We start from the raw sequence: 17,724 nt of genomic DNA, 5'->3' as shown, positions 1-17,724 counted from the left end.
GAAAAATTGGAACAAACTAAAAAAATTGAAAAAATCAAAAAAATGAGTAAATCACAAAGAAATAAAACATTAAAAAACGCAAAAACAGAGTTTGACATGTTTACATTTTAAGGTTCTCACACTTTTACAATAAATTATTGTTTTATCCAGATCTATTTTCTATTGCTTCAGCGCTTGTAGACGTTGCTGATTACCAACTTAATAGTTTGGCTAATTTGTCAAGTGAAGCAAATCGAAAATATAATCCAAAGTGCACTATGTAATGCTGAATATGGAACCTATTTCAAAATATATCGTGGCATGGATACCTACTTACAACTTAATTATGACTTATGACAACTGATGTCGGCAGCAGTGGCCGAGTGGTTAGCGCGTTGGGCTCACAGCCGAGAGCCTGCATGTTCGACTCCAGCCACCCGCACTTGCTGTTGTTTCTCTGGGCAAGAAACTTTACGATAATTGCCTCTACCCAGTGATCGATTTCGAATAATGGGTAGTACCAAATTTAAGTCATAAGTAGAGTAGACCGGAAACAGACATTGCAGTCGGCTGCAGCGTGGGTCAGGTGTACGTCGGAAGGCGTACACCGATACATAGCGCTCAAGTCCGCTTTTCCGCAATGCAGGATAAAGATAAACAAACAAACAAACTTATGAGGGTGCAAATGTAGAATAAATTTTATCTGTGATGGCAACATCACAAAGCTCTCAAAAGCACAATGGTACAAGGAAGGAATCAGCTGTTTAGTTGAGTCTGCCTCTCATTAATACTTAACAGCTATGTATACAACTTCAATTATATTTCATGCATGTAATTTTACGATTTCGTTAAAGCTGATCCTTTTTTTCCGAAAAAATTTAAGGCATGGCTACCTGCAGATACTGCCTGATTTGTCACATTTTTATTACATTATCACATCACATTTTTATTTTGTCACACAAATCTGACAAATCGGCTTGCGAAAAACAAATTTGTCTGTTTTTTTTGCTGTAACTTTTGCTGCATACGTCTATATTTATCTAAAAGGATGTAAAAAATTCTTCATACGTAACAATGGTAACATTCTACTTAATAATAATAACCGTGTTTTTGTTTGCGCCCATTGCGATAACATGCAGTACACTGCGATCACAGATGCGATACAACAGCCGACAAGAAGCAGCGAAGTGACATGTAGCCTTCGAGTCAGCTGCTTCCTTTATTTTGGCTTGCCATTAAGTGTCTTTGCCGAGACACAGCCGCGTGCTCTGGAGCAGTGTCGAACCCACGTCCTTTCGAACGTTGTATTTTACTCGCTGGCGAAACGTGTCCTCTTTTTAGGCTATGAAAATATGGTAGGCCTAGCTAAAGAGGAAGCTATACGTGACTCGTTTATCGCTGGGATTTCGTCAAATCACATTAAACAACGCTTGCTAGAAGACAAAAATGCTTCGCTACAACAAACTTTTGATAAAGCTCGATCCTTAGATGATGCCCAAACGTTTTGCAATCGTTTCGAAATGACTGCGAGCCAGACTTCGTCTTCACTTGATTGTGGCGCAACAGCTTTTGAAACACGTCCTACCTTTAAAATTGAAGATTCTTCAGATAAGGAAGAAAGCTCAGATGTTAGCGCCGCGTTGGTGGAAAAGTGTAACTATTGCAGAAATAGGCGACATAGTAGACTAGAAGATATTGCCCTGCTGGTGAAGTTATTTGTTTCAAATATTCTAAAAAAAGGTCATTTTTCAAAAGTTTGTCGTCTTTCCAGGGTAAATCGAAAAACTATTTATTCAACTGCTTCTACTCCACAAGATGTCATTATGAATATGACACCGAATCTTTCGACACCCACGCAAAGGTCAACGTCCCTGTTACAGTTAACGGAGTTCAAGCCAATGCTCTCATTGACAGTGGCTCTACCCTTTGTCACATGAGCGACGGTTTAAGAAAGCGTCTAAGACTAAATCTTGGAGAAAGTGAATGCCGCATTCAATTCAATTCAATTTATTTTTCTAAATTCAATTTCATTGGTTTAGCCGTGAAAAGTTGTTCATCGCAAAGTTTAGGAATCTGTAACGTAAAAGTTGCGCTTTTTGGACAAGAGTATGATAATGTAGGAGTCACTGTTTTGAAAAATATGCTCACCGACCTAATTATCGGACAAACTTTTATGAAACAGCATAAAAGCGTGAATATTCAATTTGGAGGCCCTATGCCAACGTTACAGATCGGAGCATTAGAAGCTATTGAAACGTCTACTTCAATACAGCTTTTCAAACACTTAAGGAAGGAGTGCCATCCGATTGCTACAAAGCCTATAGAAAGTATTCTCAAGCCGATAGAAGTTTTATCTCTTCAGAGGTGCAGCGACTTTATAAGGAAGGTTTAATTGAGCCGAGTCGTTCGCCATGGCGAGCACAACCTCTTGTGGTCACTCAAAAAATCACAAAAAGCGTATGGTCATCGATTTTAGCCAAACCATAAACAAATTCACTTGTTTGGACGCGTATCCTTTACCTCTTATGTTAGACGTAGTGAACAATGTCGCTAGGAACACCATCTATACATTCTATAGCCTACAGCGCTAGATTAAAAAAGTGCGTACCACCAGGTAGAAGTTCCTCTGCAAGATCGAAATTACACTGCTTTCGAAGCCAATGGAAGCTTGTGGCAATGGAAGAGAACGCCGTTTGGTCTAACGAATGCAGTAGGCTACCGTAGGTACCTGGTTTTCAACGGGTAATGGACAACTATAACACAACGTACGGTGCACAAACTTGGTCATGTGCCTCACTAAATAACAACTTTGCGCGTTTTTGCGATTGAAAACGCGTTAACTAGTTTTTGGAGGTCAATCTTACGGAGTAGATCGCTCTCCTTTCAATACACAAATGTGCCAGTGTACCAAGACGTTGTTGACACATTCTTGATCGTTTAACGTCTTTAATTCGTTTTACTTGTGAAAACGAGCGTTCCCCTGAGCGATTCATAGCCATTAGAGACAAGTACATTCTAAGTTAGGGTTGCCATACCGTCCGGAAAATTCCGGACATGTCCGGAATTTAGGGTTAAATTTTGCGTCCGGGAGGAATTTAAAAAAATGCTCAAATGTCCGGAATTTTGTGATGGGCGTTTTGGGGGATCATCCACCAATAGTTATTAAACGGTTCTTTGAAAATGAAATGAGCGAGTTATACCTTTGGCATATGCACTCACTAATGTCCGTGTTTCATGGATGTATTCAAGTAGTTGAGAGAGAAAACAATTCCGTTGCAGAAGTGCTAGAAAATTTGGAGCTGGTTCATAAGGTGTTTGTGGAAAGGAAGAATGAAAACTTTATGTCCTTGAAAGTTAAAAGGCTTTTAGTTGAAAAAAGAGAAGAGGGATATGAAGATGAATGTAACAATTTTCATTCCGAAGTTGCAAACCTCTATGAGAGATGCTTGGAGTACCTGTGCAAATGGATGAAACCAATGGAAGAGTTTGCTTGTTTCAAATGGATGACCTTGAACGAGATGCCAAGTTGGAAGGATGTAGAGCCTTGCCTTGGAGATCTGATTGGTAAAGGGGTTGATGTGGACGATGCAAAGTACTTTGACCAAATCTGTAACTTGAAGCTGTTTGTGGAAAGTTACCTACAGGACGAAGAATTTATTAAATTGCAAACGCATAAGAAAAGGTGCAAATATTTCGATCAGTCTACGAACATCACATGCCACTCAGAAATTTTAAGGATTGTACACTTTTTCTTTGCTGTTACATCCCACAATGCCAACGTAGAGAGAGTCTTTTCATTGATGCAAAGTCAGTGGACTAAAGAAAGAAACAAGTTGAGCGTTGCGACTATGAAAGGCATATTGACTCTTCAATATAATTTCAAAGATATGTGCTGTAGTGAATTTTTCTCATTTTTGAAATCACACAAGGCCCTATTGAAGAGAATTAGATCTTCAGAAAAATATGCATCGTCGGAAGAGTAAATTTGTAGTGACTTGACTTACAAGCGTCTTTAATTTTTTTTAAGCATGTAATTGCTGTTCTTCCTTTTTCGGCACAACCTAATTCTCATTATTATTTTTCACTTTGAACTTGAAATTTATTTCAGTGACGGTCCGTAGCTATATTTAGAGAGTGCTTACCCTGCCTGGTGTGAGATTCTGCTCGTGACAGAAGACAATACTTTTCATTTCGGTAGCTGGCGCTTTAGCATGAGTATCGTACAACTTTTGCAGTTTTAGCATTTCGGTAGCGCACAGGCGCGGATCTAGGAGTTTTTTTTTGGGGGGGAGGCCAGAAAATTTGAAAATGAATTAAAAAAAAGAAAAAGATAAAACATATATGAACAATCAGTGGCGTAGCCAGAAATTTTGGGGGTTTTGACGGCCGGCGGGCGAAGCCCGACGGCGTGTTCGCCAAAGGCGACACCCAGCGGCGGGGGTCTGGGGGGCCTCCCCCAGAAAATTTTAAAAAATTACTTTGAATTTGGTGCATTCTGAGAGCATTTTCAACAAAAATATGGGTATAAATATTCCTGTAGAATGGTGCTGTCCGGTGGCATAGCAAAAAGATAAGATCATGTTTTCTTCGGCATTTTTTCGGTAATAAAACTAAGTCTCCGTGTTTTCTTGTTGCTAATTCCTGGCTGAGATGTTTGAATGTTTGGTATTGGCAAAACTCGCTCTTTTAATGCAGTTTCGCTTAAAATTAGGCAAACTTTGTTTTAGAGACATAGAGACTGAAAGCATCATTTTCAATATCGTGACGTTACACGCGTGCCAAAGGGGGGGTTGTAACCCCCCCCCCCCCCCCCCCCCTGGCTACACCACTGTGAACAATGATACTTCGACATATACGATATTCTATAAAAATAGACATTAAAACAGCCATGTTCATCAATAAATTTTGCTGGAATAAAAATTGCTAAGCATGCAAAGTAAACTTGAAATCTGGTTTACAACCCTGTATGCAGTGTCCATGACCAATTGGATATTTGTATGTTTGCAGACATATAGCTTACGGTAATTGATTGAAATTATGATGAAGACTAAAAACTATAAAACAATTCAGGTTTCAGATTGTTTCAACTGACGTCATTTGGCTCAGCGTTGGTTTCAGCTGAGCCAGCTCCAACAAATGTTGCTATTAAAATGTATAATCGATGGATAATTTCAACCTTAATAATAACAAAAAATAATTCCCCTCCCCCCCGGGATAAGTTAAGTCTGCTGTGGGACTAATATCAGCTGTTTAGAAGTATATCAACCCAGTGGCGGCTCGTGGTATTTATAGCAGGGGGTGCTGCAACCGGAAGTAGCCTATACGTGAAAGAGCGAGCGCCAAAGGCGCGATGCCAAGGGGTCTAGGGACATGACCCCCATAAAATGTTACCTTATTTTAGTGGTATTTTATGAATTTTGAGGCTATTTGAGCACTTAATTTCCTGATGTTCATCAAGTTTAAATAGGCTGTTTTAGCATGTGACCTTTGGCCTTAACTTATTATCGTAAGTTAACAATGAACCTAGGTTACATTTAGTTTATAAAGAATCCACCAGGTTTGGTAACTACAAAAATTTATTGGTAGAGCTTTTCTTAAATTTAATTTAACAACACTAATGAAAACCTAGTCTAAGCTTTATCTTTTTGTGCAGAAAGCAAAGCACATTAGTCTAACCCATGTACTTCTAGACTACCTAGTAGTGTAGAAGTACATGGTCTAACCATGTAACAGCATCAGTCGCAGCCACATAATATCGTGCTTGAAAACAACAGTATTTGCAACAGTAGCTAGCCTGACCACGTGACCAGCAACTGCAAAATTTGCAGTTCGAAATTGTGGGATTTGAAGCAACCTCAGCCAAAATATGACGTCACAATTTCTCTTTGTTCTTCTTTTATAAGATCGCAACTGCAGGGCTTGCAGTTCAGAGCTGCCAAATACAAAACTTAAAAAATCATCATATTTTTTAAAACCCAGAAATTATGAAACTTCCAGTCGGTAGGATCTATAGAGAACACGAAAAAAAACGTTAAATTAATAAAAAAAAATAAAATACTGAAATGTGCAGGGGGTGCTGCAGTTTTGCAGTTTCTATGGACGAGCCGCCACTGTATCAACCCATTCAACAATTTTTCACAAAATTATTTCACAATTTTTCACAAAATTTGTTGACAACAAAATTTCACAAAATTTTACAAAATTTTCCCGGGCCCCTTGCCCCCCCTCCCTATAGATCCGCGCCTGGTAGCGCATATATATGGTCTCATGAAAATAATCATGCACTGTCCGGAATTTTGCTTTTTCAAATATGGTAACCCTATTCTAAGTGCTACTTCAGTATGCATTGTAAACACAAGTAGTGTGCTGCATTTTAAGCATTTTCTGGGCACTTCTTGTTGCTGTTGTTTCATCGCGTCTTTGCTCTTTATAGTCTTTATACCAGCACATAAACTGACGAAATTCTGATGGGAAGTCGGAAGAAAGGTTCTTTGAATACACACCAACCAGACTCAGTCAAAACTCCAAACCTCTGCAGCATCATAGAATATGCATCGATACGTTTCTGTAGTGCGCTCTTCAGTTGGTCGATGATCACATAAAACGTGTTGATTTGCTGCTGCCACAGCGATCACGTGCCTGCTGCTCATAATAGTCAAAATTCTCTCTGCACTCATCCTAGAATTTATCCAAGCTCTTCAGCAGACTAATGGCTGGTATCAGTTCGATAGTGGAACGTTGAAGCAACATGCTACTAGTATTGAAGCGCTGCAAAATATTGTTTTGAAGTGGCAACATGAATCAATTCGTCTTTTTTTTAATGATTTTTGCAACCTTTAATTCATCTGGATAAACAGAGCTATTAAGATAAATACTTATTAAAGCTTTGGTAGAGAGTTTGCTTTGTTGAACCATAGAAAAATAAAACAAAGTAATTTCAGCGGGTTTAACATGATGTAACTTATTACATACATAAATATAACATAATTAAAAATAAACTCTAACGTTTTCGACACGTACGTGTGTCCTCATCAGGTCTAGTCAGGTCATCAGGTCTCATTCAGTCTGGAGTGTCGTTAGTATAGCCTACAGTTATAGTGCAACGTCAAATTTACCTTACAATTTTCATTTTATGTATATTGCAGATATGTAATTCCTGATGAGGACACACGTACGTGTCGAAAACGTTAGAGTTTATTTTTAATTATGTTATACTTGTGTATGTAATAACTTACATCATGTTAAACCCGCTGAAGTTACTTTGTTTTATTTCTCTATGGTTCAAATACTTATTAGTTTAGAAAATAAGTTAATTATTTTAAAAACATGACTAAATTTCTACTGATTTTAAAGTGGCCTGGATTTTTGACTGGCTTGTAGGCACGTGCCTACTTTGCCTAATAGTTAATCCGGCACTGAACAGCGAAAGTGGGTATCGAATCTTCAACCTCTTGATCCAGAATCAAACCACTAAGGTAACCGCCGTGCTTATAATTATACCTTGAGATACCAGTTGGGTGCTTTCATCAATTGAGTGACACTGCCGCTTACGTGCAGTAGGCAAAATAATTTAATCAAATGAAAATACCATAAAAAATTCCAAACTTTGTATTTTGCTTTCTGCTTAAAGTGCCTCTGACAGGAAAATAAATTCGCTAAATTTATTTAAGATACCAAAAAGATGACACTAACAAACTTTTCTGACCAGCAAATCGTAAAAAATATCAACAGGCTACTAAGTTACACGCTTGCAAACTTTCGTTGACATCGGCGAATCTGGCACTCATTCAATTGCGAAAATAAAAACGGCTACACCGCTGTGACGTCACAGTAAGCGGGAAGGATACATTCTTTCTCCGTGATGACTTGGTAAAGTATGGTACGGCTACTGCAAAACGTGAATGTGTGGGGCTCTGTTGATCTAAAGCATGCGCAAATTAAGAATTACCGAAATGAAAAAGTGAACTTATTATTCCTACTATCAGGTTTCGATCAAATAGGTTGAGTTTACTTTTATCAAACAGCATCTCAATTCAATTGAAATTGCAGTTTCATAGGGCTACAATTTTCATACTTTTTTATTTGTCCTAATCTGGCTATAGCCATTTGCAGTGTAACAATAGTATTTCACAAACAGCACCTTTGATTTATGGTTGAGGCAATGCCTACAAATTGCTGTTTGTGTGACATTGTCAGTGACAAAGACCGTGTGCTTTCTTTTCCCACTTTTCCACAAAACAAGGTACTGAGAAGAAAATGATCAAAGTTTTCTTCAAGTGTTCGAAAGTGGGATGGGCCGTACAAAACTAGTCGTATATGTTCACTTCACTGAAGATGATTTTGTTAATACCACTGGTCACAGCGGTAAACCATAATCTCTTCGTGGGAAAATTGTAACATAAGATTCCCGAATCCGTTCGTCTGCATGTAATGACCGAAAAAGAAACACTCCTTTGAAACGTCTATTCAAAATTGCATTTCTGTAAAATTAGCCACCTGGCTGTCGAAAATGGGATGCAACGCCGTATACCACTAAAACTTGTCACTACAGAACAGATTACTTGGATAAAAGACGGAAATTTTCGTCCAGCTGACAAGCACTAAGCAAAACAGTTAAATGTGCGACTAACTCTCAAGCAACCATTTCACGAATGACCAGAATAGATATCAATATCTCAAACTCACGTACGCAATACTGTGACGTAATAGTGAAAGACATTGTCACGCAATTCAAACAGGTGTTCAAAGGTGGTGATGCCATGTTTCATGTTTAAACAGGTTTTATACAAGTCTTACGAACGATGGTGCAATTTTGGCTCATTTTTAGGAAAAATTCCATGACGTAATACGCTAAGGTTCAGTAGACCTGAACGGTTTTTATATGACGTTTGATTAGGTGAACAATTGTCTGGAACATAGCGGCCCCTAGTTATGACAGTCTGACATGGCATAACTAAAAAAGAATTGACGACAATTGTGAGCCAATGAATAAAAACACATGATACACAAATTGTTTGAGTCACTCACGTTTAAGTTAATACGCAAATACAAAGGGCATGCAAAGAATGAACAGCAATACGAATAATACACGACGATACATGAAATTGGTACCATAGGTACACGCTAAAATGACGCTATGTACAATGGTTGCGATAATAACCGACTGTTCTGGGCTCAGACAAGTATCGGCCACCGCAGACAAAACCAGGCTCAAACCCTAACACTTAGGTGTTCTTTACGGGGGTGAGGCACGAAATATCCCTCAACACGTAGTCTACTTTCACTTTCCCTGTACTCTCATCATAGTTGCAGACGGCAACTTTAGCTCTACGAACCACAGGCTTCCCTTTCCTAATTTGTGGAACTACCTCATGCACCCTCCCAAGTTGATACTTCCCACGTTTACCAATGTCTTGGAGAGAACCCACCACTACAAGTTGACCAGGCTCCAAATTCTCGGCCATTTTTAGCCATTTTTTCCAGCCCTGAAGACCTGACAAGTAAAAATCGATCCATTTACTCTAAAACTGCTGAGAAAGTGACAAATTGAACCGATAATCCCTTCTTAATTGGTCACGATCATGTGGTTTCCCGACAGCACAGTATAGGTCTAAGTATGGGGTCAAAAGTGAGGCAGGGGTGATGACAGTAAAATCCCTAGGGTCGTCACTCAAAGGTACCAAAGGGCGTTCGTTCACGATCCGAACGGCACTGCCTGTGTACGTAAGCAGTTCAATAAAATTGGGCTTACGAATTGAAGAGTCCAAAATGTGAAAAAAGTACTTGGTCATATCGGCCACGAAACCAAATCTACTCAGCCGAAATCTAGCCAAGAGATCTGCCAGAGGGTTTAACAAATCAGGACACGAAAACATCACATCATTAACACAAGTTCCTCGAAATTCAGACTTGCCATCGTAAACAATACGCTTTTTTAATTGTGACGTCACAAAGTATGGTAAATACCATTCAAATCCCTTTACATTTTCTGCTTCACCAGCACGCTCAATATAGCCATTAGATTTAAGATCCTTCATGGTGTCAGTAAGGAAATCACAAAGTTCAGGTTATTTTAAAGCCTTCTTCCTTAAAGCAGCAGCTCTATCTGACGCCAACACAAAATTGTAAGGTAGATCAATATCTTCCTTCAACGGAACAGGTATCTCAAATCGACCATCTTTCAACTCTATATTCGGTTCGACAACTTCTCTAGCTAAAATGTCATTGCGAGACAATTCACAGGTTTCATTTTGAAACGTCAAATCCTGAATGACTTTATTCAGGTTTGCTATTTCCATATCACGAGACTCAATTTTACGCTGAAAGCCAGAGATGACATCCGACTCTGAAGACGTCTGCACTCTGCACACATTTGCAACGCTTTCATCTAAGAGTGACTTACCACCACAAGCCAACCAACCGAGAGGAGTGAGCAAAGCATGCGGTTCACTACGACTTTCACCAACACGTTCTTCTTTGGCCCACATCAAATAAGCGTTGTCGTTGCCAATCAGTACATCTACAGTACTACAATCATTCAAATGAAACATATTCACGTCATAAAAATGACGGAAACCACTTAAATCCTGCTTGTGCGGTAAAGTTTTAACATCGTCAGCCCAAGTTGGGTTAACCACCGAAGTTATATCACAAAACAGTTCATCAGTCTCTAACGACTGGATGTTGAGTTTAACAAGGTTAGCACAAGTAGGTTTCTGACCAGCCAGAGTATCCATTTTAAACGACGCTTTATCATACGGTTTAAGGCCAAGTTTGCACACCAAATCACTCGAAACAAACGTCAACTGCGAACCAGGATCATGCTGACAATACACCAACTTCGATTTGCCAGTCATTGGATTCAAAACACGAGCAGCAGTAACGCGGTTAAAAGCTGCTTTAACATTTCCAATCTTAACATTACGCACAGGAACTCTGGCACCAGCATCACCTTTGCCGATCGAATCCAGAGAATCACGTGACGTCACATAACAATCATGCAGAAGAAAATAGTGTTTCCTATCGTTGTTAGGCCCACACTTACGACAATTATTTGCATGAACGCAATCCCTAACCATATGCTGGCGCAAACAATTCAAGCATTTGCCAGCTTTCACAATAACATCTCTCCGATCTTTAGGTGTCAAGCGCAAAAATTCTTTACAATTAGACAAAAAATGATATTCCACTTGACCACGTGACAAACAATAAAAACATGCCGGTATGTCACTACGTCTGGCCACACCACCGCGCGGTGCGCCAACAGCAGTCGAATGCTGCGAACTCCCTAAAATCACATTATGATGGGGTTTTACCGACGTCTGCCTAACCGGACATGAAGGCAATTTTCCTTTGCCAAACTTTTTAAAATGCTGCGACTCACCAGAATCGCCCATTAGCAAAATGCTAAAATCAGTCGACTTACGCGTTTCCTCTCGTACAACAAAATCGAACAAACTCTGAAAAGTAGGCTCATTAGTGCCACCATACTGATCACCTAAAAAGTCAAGATAACGCTGCTTAGCGTCAAACGGGAGTCGCTTAGCTAAATCCAAAACAAAACGTCCTTCCAATTTGTCACGCTGACCATAAGCTTGCGCGTAAAGCAGACACTGCGACAATTCATCTTTAAACTCTTTCAAATCACTGGAAAAGATCGAAGTCAATTTGCTACCATAGCGATACTTTCTAATTTCCGGTTCGGCGAAAAGACCTCCACGAACTCTAAAACGTTGAGACAAGCGATCTAACGACATTTCTATCCTGTCTTCCTCTGACAAGCCAGGAGTGTCGGAAACCAAATTAGCAATCGTTTGAGCAGCTGTTCTAACACAAGCTGCTTGTAACAAAGTCAAACGAATTCCTTTAAAGGGCGAAGCTGCCATTAAGGCCGTAACACGATTTTTAAAGAAGATAAATGGCATATTATTACCATCGTAACCAATCAAGGCCGCCTTATCGAAAAACGTCCTACTATTTTGGTATTCAAAAAAGCAATCCTGCTGTTGAGAACTCGATTTAGCGGGAGAAGACAAGCTATATCCCTTAAGGGGCTGAGGGGGCTCAGTCACGTGCACAGCACGATCAAGATCCTCACAAACGTTAAAATCAGTAGACGCGACACGCCTCTCACAACCACCCAAATTACGTGTAGCTGGGCGATTAAAACCTAGCGGCGCAGAAAACTGTGAAGAGGGCAAAGCATTACTGCTAATGGCGGCCCCGTGACCTGTACGCTCTGGAGGAGGAGTTCTGTTGTAATTCGCAGGCCTTGGCTTTAGATCCTTCGGAAGATCATGAGCTGCGGCCCCGAGACCTCCTGAAACAGTTTGAAAACGTGTGGATTGCCCAGGTCCACTCACGGACTGAACAGGCGCCTGGAAAAGGTTATGTAAATTAAACTGAGATTGATGTTCACTTCTGGAATAGCTAGAAGAGCCCTTCTTAGAACTACGCCGGAGCCCAACTCTGAACGATATTCAGCTAAAACTACCTCTTTACGTTGTTCAGCCCTTAACAGAGCGTCTTTGAGTGCGAACTCAGCAGCTCTAGCTTCGGCTCTCGCGGCTTGTATCTGGAGCTCCTCTCGTCTTAGCTGTAGATTAATTTGTGCAACTATCCGAGACGAACTCCTAGTGCTTACATTTGAGGCGCTATCCTCAGGATGTATGTCAGCATCCAACATATCTGAGAACTCACTTACTTTTTGTTCAAAGTTATTTTTTAATGAGTTAAATTCCGGATCTACCCTATCACGAAGTTCTGTCAAGATTGCAGAGTTAAAAATTTTAATCAAAAGAGCATGGAAATGCCGTAAATCCTCTTCCAAAGTAGAGAACTTAGATCTAAAAATTAACAGTTCCTGCTTATCACTCAAAGAACCTAGGGCTACAGAAAGTTCCCCAATTTGAGTTAAAATATCCCTTCTAAGATGCCGGGCCTCTCGAACTGACTTAGCCTCATCGTTACTGGGTCCCTCCCCAGAATGGCCTGCCCGACCGCAAAGAACATCATCAGGCTTAAACTCAGTCGAGTCTACGGCGGTCGAGTCCCTGTCGCCACCTAGTGTAGACATATTAATTGTTGGGGCTAAATTTAACAATTAAAAAATTAAGTTACACAAACACACAAAATTAAGTTATAAAAACTTAACTGCAAAGACCGTAAAAATATAAAAAGAATTTAAATGCACAATACCGTAGTTGTACGGGTATATGAAGTCCTAAAGTTCCACAAAACTTGCTTGGATTCTTCGACTTGAATCTTCAAGCACAGATCGATTGTCTTTAATCTTTTTTCTTCAAATGAATGTCAATGTTGTTTTTTCTTCGGAACCAACAAAGAAACGCCTTTAATTTTTAACTTGAAGTTCTTCAGTACCAACTGAGAAGAAAAGTCTTTAATTTTCTTTTGCTTCTGTAGACTACCAACCAACAAGATCTTCTTTTATTATTTCTTTGCTTCTGTACCAAACACTAGACAGAGTAACGTCTTTATTCTTTTTGTGCTTCTGGTGCTTCTTGGCCTACCAGCTAACAAGTCACGTCTTTTATTCTTTATGTGCTTCTAGTGCTTCTTGGCCTACCAGCTAACAAGTCACGTCTTTTATTTTTTATGGTCACAGCGGTAAACCATAATCTCTTCGTGGGAAAATTGTAACATAAGATTCCCGAATCCGTTCGTCTGCATGTAATGACCGAAAAAGAAACAATCCTTTGAAACGTCTATTCAAAATTGTATTTCTGTAAAATTAGCCACCTGGCTGTCGAAAATGGGATGCAACGCCGTATACCACTAAAACTTGTCACTACAGAACAGATTACTTGGATAAAAGACGGAAATTTTCGTCCAGCTGACAAGCACTAAGCAAAACAGTTAAATGTGCGACTAACTCTCAAGCAACCATTTCACGAATGACCAGAATAGATATCAATATCTCAAACTCACGTACGCAATACTGTGACGTAATAGTGAAAGACATTGTCACGCAATTCAAACAGGTGTTCAAAGGTGGTGATGCCATGTTTCATGTTTAAACAGGTTTTATACAAGTCTTACGAACGATGGTGCAATTTTGGCTCATTTTTAGGAAAAATTCCATGACGTAATACGCTAAGGTTCAGTAGACCTGAACGGTTTTTATATGACGTTTGATTAGGTGAACAATTGTCTGGAACAACCACTAAAGTAAAAATGCCTACAGGCATGTGTTGGAGTGTATACTAGGCTACAAGGTGATGCTCTCGGAAGCAACAATCGGATTGTGATGCCGTCATGCATTGTTTGGCGAATCCGAAACAATTTTCCAGATCCAGATGGCCGTTACACAGGATTTCAATGGCCAACTGAAGGCACATTATGAGAGAGAGAGTGAACTTTTATTTATTTTTGAATAGTGATGATGAATTAAATATGAATGATGATTCGTACGATTTCTTCATTTTTCACTTAAAGTATATTTTAGGTTTTGTAGGAACGCATCCAGTACAGTTTTATTAAACTGCAAAAAACAATAAATCTTCGAAAAAAGCAACCGCTTATACCAACTCTGACCAAACTGTGATCCACCAATTACATCTAGGAAGCGTTTGTTTCATCCGTTGCTAACGACGTCCACTTAGGATGACGTAATACCACCAAAGTCGTCCCAGAGCAGTGAAATATGGAGTTTCGCCTGTGGTGGCGCTGCGGAGCAGTCGTTTGATTGAATTACGCCCTAACCAGTCGAGCTACGAGGTTAAGATTAAAAAGTTCGCTAAGTGTAATTCTGCGCTAGGAAATGCTTTAAAAAGTTACTATACTTGGATCCAACCTGTCAGGGGCACTTTAAGGAGATTGATATTTTAGCTTGTTACTATTGCATGGTTAATAATGTTGCTTAGAAAACAAATTGGTATCAAAATTATAATTGGTAGGTGTATTTCAGCTGCTTATGCACCACATGGCCTGGATTTCTGGATCTTGCACAATGTGTATGTGCAATAAACGCAACGTCAAATCTTCTACTTTTGACAAAAGTAACCATATGCTGTTATCATATTTCACAAACCTGCAAACCTGACGTGATAGCATAAATCTGAGGTCAGATTTGGATTTAGCACCCCAAAATTACTCTAAATCAGCTTTCAAAGTTTATAAAGCAAAAATCGTGTAGACCAGTGTAATCTATGGAAGTGGTGAATGACATGTTATTGCTTTAAGTTGCATTGTAATTTACGTTGTTGCTGATTGCTTTGTTACGTTGCCTTAAGTTCCTTTGTCGTTTTTACTGGTGTTTATTTTCAGTCTGATTTCAGTTTGCAGTTTCTGTCTTTATAACAACCTAGCTGCATTTTAGCGTAATAAACTTCTTTAATAGAGGAATTGTAGATGGTTTCACTACAGACATATTATTATTTAAGTGGCTACCTCTTCAGTCCGAGGATAAAGATTCAAAATCAACCAACTGTAACCAATCATAGCCTACAGCTTATACAAATTAGACTATAGATTGTAAACTTGATTGAAAGTGGCTGTTTGGTCTGTTTGAAGCTTTTATGAATTTGTAGCGAATCTTCGGTAAACTGAAATTAACTTAATTGATTGGTTTGGCATTATCAAATTCGTTCAAGTGCCTACAATTTTTTAGGACAAGCGTTTAGAACAAGTGTTATCAAAATTGCCTTTCTGTGCAACCGGATATCATGTCGATAACCGTCCATCCCATCCGTTAAAAATGGTGTTGTTACATGCGATGAGACTAGATGAGACGAAACGTGGTGCAAATTCATTTGTAACTTAGTCATGCAGTTGCCTTTTCTGTAATTTGTTTTTCGTCTGTCTGTATGTTTTCCGCTCTATTGCTTTTAATCGTTGCGTGTTTCTCGATGCTTTTAGTTAGTTGTTTAGTTAGTTAGTTAGTTACGGTAGTTACTGTCAAGAAGTGAAATTTATTGTAGTTTATAAATATTTGCAGATTCCTGATGAGGGCTTAAGTTAAGCCGAAAACGTTTGAATGTTGAACTATTTGTAAATATGTAAGTTGTGTCTTGCCTGTCTTTGATATAAAACGATAAAAATCTGGCAACTCTGATCAACGTCCTTTTCAAAGATAGATGTTGTTGGTTAGCGACCGATTGGCCGGATTTGTAATTACATACTAGTTTGTGGTCAGTTGGTGTAGCAGACACGGTATCCCGAGTTTTGTGTCTCTGCATAAAGAATCATTGTTATCATTTTTTGACTCAAAAGTGTCAACGCTGCAAAATCCATGTCAGAAATTAGTGAACTGAGTTGGTATCATGGCAACATTTCACGACACATTGCTGAAGCTTTGCTAATGGCAAATGGAATGGAAGGTAGCTACCTTTTACGTGATGGGTCTGACAAAAACATGTTATGTATCTCAGTCAGAGGTAAAGATTCAGTCAAACATTTCAAAATTATCAAGGAAAGAACCGTGTTTAAATTTGGAATAACGGAATTTAACAACATTGATATGTTAATAACACATTTTGCAAATCAACCTTTGCTAGCTGGAAATTCTGGAACGCTTGTTCTGCTAAAGCACCCTTATCCTAAAATGGTTGAAGAACCTAGTAATTATGAAAGAGTAGTTTTACAGTCAACAGCACGTACTGGAGCAACCGAACAAGATCTTGAATGTCAGACGCATGCAACTTCACTTGCTTCTAAAGAAGGTTTTTTGACAAAACAGGGGGACATAAGAAAAAACTGGAAAACTCGATGGTTTGTTTTAAACAAAAACGAATTAAGTTATTTCTCTGATCGAACAAAAGAGAAACCGATAAAAACCCTATGTCTTGAAGATTGTCAAGGGTGTTCAAAAGATAATAGTACTGGGAAAAAGTTTTGTTTTTCTTTGAAATATCCTAATAGAACATGGTATTTTTATGCATCCACTGAAGAAGAGCAAAAAGAATGGATGGAGATGATAAAATGGAAAATAACACAACTTGAAAAAAGTACAGGCTCTGTCTATCGTCGCTAATTTTCAGTGCAATTACATGTTGTCCCTGAATCTTCATAACTCACATTATGTCAGCAACAGAATCTTATTTTTAGGCTAACTTCTATAGTAGTGTATAGATTTTTGTTTTTGCAAAAGAACATGACCTTCTTGCTCTCTTTTTATTTCATTTGGCAAAGATGTGTCTATAAAGAATTGTAAAATGTTGATTGTTGTTTAACTAAATAGTTTCCTTTAAATGCCTAAAACAGTTTTGGTAGTGCAGTTGCTAGTTCTATTGTATTATTGATTAAATTACTAAACATTTTTAAGTTGCAGCATATTATAACTTATTCCATTTTGATAAAAAGGTTATGACTTGCAAAATTCATCATTAACAGCTTTGATAGAGAGTTTGCTTTGTTGAACCGTAGAGAAATATAACAGAGTAACCTTAGCGTCAAGGTTACTCTGTTTGCTTCACTGTGTAGATTCTAACAATCTGTTTTAGCCTGATGCTGCGAGTTCGTTGTGGCAATATCGAATTGCACTAGCTTTCGGAACACAGTTCCCTAGTCATGTGCTATGACGAATGTGCTTATGACGAATCGTCATAGCACATGACTAGGGAACTGTGTTCCGAAAGCTAGTGCAATTCGATATTGCCACAACAAACTCGCAGCATCAAGCTAAAACAGATCGTTAGAATCTACGCTGTGAAGTAAGCAACAATCATGCTGCTAAAAGCGAAACTCAATCAATTGCATTACTCTGTTTGAGAAGTTTATATGCAGATT

The 17,724-nt window shown here is 38.9% G+C and overlaps 1 pseudogene; it reads left to right on the top strand.

Annotated features, from left to right (window-relative positions):
- The first annotated feature begins 16,126 nt into the window (after positions 1 to 16,126).
- LOC145776369 (dual adapter for phosphotyrosine and 3-phosphotyrosine and 3-phosphoinositide pseudogene) lies at positions 16,127 to 17,064 on the top strand (annotated as a pseudogene).
- The last annotated feature ends 660 nt before the right edge of the window (positions 17,065 to 17,724 follow it).

This window comes from Aplidium turbinatum, chromosome 8, assembly GCF_918807975.1.
Source record: "Aplidium turbinatum chromosome 8, kaAplTurb1.1, whole genome shotgun sequence".
In the NCBI taxonomy this organism is placed as follows: Eukaryota; Metazoa; Chordata; class Ascidiacea; order Aplousobranchia; family Polyclinidae; genus Aplidium; species Aplidium turbinatum.
This window is presented reverse-complemented; position numbering and strand designations above follow the sequence as displayed.